This window comes from Schistocerca cancellata, unplaced genomic scaffold (genome assembly GCF_023864275.1).
Source record: "Schistocerca cancellata isolate TAMUIC-IGC-003103 unplaced genomic scaffold, iqSchCanc2.1 HiC_scaffold_1152, whole genome shotgun sequence".
NCBI classification, from domain to species: domain Eukaryota; kingdom Metazoa; phylum Arthropoda; class Insecta; order Orthoptera; family Acrididae; genus Schistocerca; species Schistocerca cancellata.
The window spans coordinates 413196-416328 of record NW_026047151.1 but is presented as its reverse complement, the minus strand read 5'-3'; positions in this window follow the sequence as shown (position 1 = coordinate 416328).

Sequence of the window (3133 nt, the reverse complement as noted above, 5' to 3'; positions counted from 1 at the left end):
TTCTTCAGCCGCAGCTATCCTTCTGCACACAAAGGCATGTTCACGACCAGGACAGTGCAGCTGCTCAACTACCTACTTCTGAGTGGCTGTACACCGTCCTACAAGGGATACTGTAAGCAGGCTGTTTAGCTTTTTATGATGGTAACGCCACGCAGTGCTCTGTACGAAAATCGATGACTGCACTGTTTGCAGTCTGTGGATGCTTGGACTCATTGTTGGAATATTCGCTAGTCTAGTGTTGGGCAGCTAGATGTTAACAGCGCGTAGCGTTGGGCAGTTAGACGTGAGCCGCCAGCAGTGGTGGATGTGGGGAGAGATATGCCAAAGTTTCGAGAGGTTAATGTGAGCGGACAATCTGGACGTGTGTTCGTCAGAAAAAGGAAATTTGTAAGACTGGATGTCATGAACATGACTTTTGAACACTATTAAGGTAAATGCACTGCTTTTCCTCCATCTAAATCTTTTATTTGATAACTATGCCTGTCTGTAGTAAGTGCCTTCAGTAGTTACAATCTTTTATTTGGCTGTCGGTATTAGCACTCGCTGTACTGTAGTAGTCCAAGTAACGAAGATTTTTGTGAGGTAAGTGATTCATGAAAGGTATAGGTCATTATTAGTCAGGGACAATCTTTTGTAGGGATTATTGAAAGTCAGACTGCGTTGCACTAAAAATATTATGTGTCAGTTTAGTGATGATCAGAGTAAGTAAAGAGAGAATTGTCAGTACGTTCAGTTTTGCTCAGCTGTTTGAAAATCTAATAATTTCCAGCATTGTCATTCTTAATTTTCAAAGGGGAAGCTCCTATACCATGCCTTCCAGTGTGTACTGCCCTGAGTTGTGCCCAGTTGGCCAAATGCTCCCACATATTCCACACGTCAGCGTTTCTACTGTGCCGCTGGCGTCACACCTAACGAGCGAGAATCAGCTAAGGAAATTGTAAATAACGTCTTACAGAAAATTATTAACTGGTTCATTGCAAATGGACTCTCACTAAATTTTGAGAAAACACAGTACATAAGTTCTGTAAAGTAAATGCCATAACACCATTGATGAATATATACTTTGAACGAAGGTCTGTTGCTAAGGGAGAATATTCAAAATTTCTCGGTGTGTGCATTGATGAGAAATTGAACTGGAAGAAACACATTGATGATCTGCTGAAACGGTTGGGTTCAGCTACTTATGGTATTAGGGTTATTGCAAATTTTGGTGATAAACATATGAGTAAATTAGCTTGCTAAGGTTATCTTCAATCAGAGCTTGGGGCAATTCATAAAAGAGAAAAAGGATTCATTGCATCAAAACACGTGGAGCCCATCCAAGACACCTTGCAGACATTCATTTAAGTAACTCCGGGTTTTTACAGTACCTTCGCAATAGACACATTCACTTATGAAATGTGTTATTAATAACCCATCACAATTCAAAAATAATAGTGAAGTTCATAGCTTAAACAGTAGAAGAAAGGATGATCTTCACTATTCTGGGTTAAATCTGACTTTGGCACAGAAAGGGGTGAATTATGTAGCCACAAAAATATTTGGTCATTTGCTAAACAGGATTAAAAGTCTGACAGATGGCCAACTAACATTTAAAAAGCAATTAAAAGAGCCTATGAATGACAGCTCCTTCTACTTAATAGATGACTTTTAGATATGAAATAGTAACTGTAAAAAATAATTATGTTGTGTAATGAAAACTTACGTTAAACTTGCATATTCCACATCATTACGAAATGTCTTACTCATGATCTGTGGAACAAGTATTAAGGGAATGTAATGTAAGAGCAGGTGTGTAGCAATGACACCTTCCCATTTGTTCCCTTAAGCAAACACCCTGGGAAATGTTCTGATGGTGGATATCAAAGGGGTGGGGATACTGATTACGGTAAACTAAGTCACTCATAAGTGAACTGAATTTGAATGTAATGTCGTCGTTAAATATCAATCTACTTTACGTAATACATGCGAATTGCTTGTTGTGACCATGTCCAAGGGTATAACACAGCAAAAACTGACTGATTTACAGAGCCAATAAAGAGAGAAACAACACTAGAAAATAAGATGTGGCCATCCAGCAATTCTGATGTCACAATCATACATCCACAACGTTTATCAATCCAGTTCAGTACTTTGGATGCTCTGTAAGTATTACACTCACCTCAGTACAGAGATCTTTCAGGACACGAAGAGGTATCCTATTCCACTGAGAATCGGACTAGGTGCCTAGAAACCTGTAGTAATTCTCTCGAGCATATTCTACAAATGGTACATTTTTATAATCGTCTACAATTATAGTACTTCCTAGATTTGCTTGAATGTCGCATGAAGTTTCACGCAGTCTGGCTCACTTACACAAAAGCCGAAAATCACTTGTGTACAACAGAATGCTCTTGCACCAGAACCATAAAAATACGCATTTCTGTAGATATTCTGAGCATGAGTCTGAAGTAACGAAATTTTGTTCCAGCCAACACTAATCTGTAGTTTAGAATTAGCGGTGCAATATATTGCTAACATATCAAAATTGTTCCTGGTTCTATTTTTTTACACTGTTAGTTTTACTTCTGGAATTTGTGGATCTACACTTTCGTGCATATGAGCTGTATTAGTATACTTGAACTGTAAAACACTTACATTTCAGTGCTTTAAATGTACACCATCATCGGTGGTATTGCACATACCACAATAAGGCTGCCTCACTGGTAGGCCATCATTTCTAATTTACTCATGTATTAAATAAAAACTTAGTTCCTACAGGAAATTATAAAACTCTCTTGGAAAATGTCATTCCGAGACTGATGTCTGAAATACACCTCTGTGTTACTGACAAGCAGGAGACTGAGTCAGTAATTAATTCAATGGAGACTAAGGACTCTCATGGATATGATGGAGTGCCTAGCAGAATATTAAAGTATTGTGCTGCACATGCTAGCCCTATACTTAGCCATAGTTGTAATTTTTTCATTTAAGAATGGTCAATTTCCTGAACGATTAAAGTACTCAGTAGTAAATTCGCTTTATAAAAACGGAGAAAAAGATAATGTAGACAATTTTAGACTTATTTCTATGCCATCAGTGTTGGCTTAAGTTATTTAAAAGGCTGTGTGTATAAGGATAATTACTTTGATCA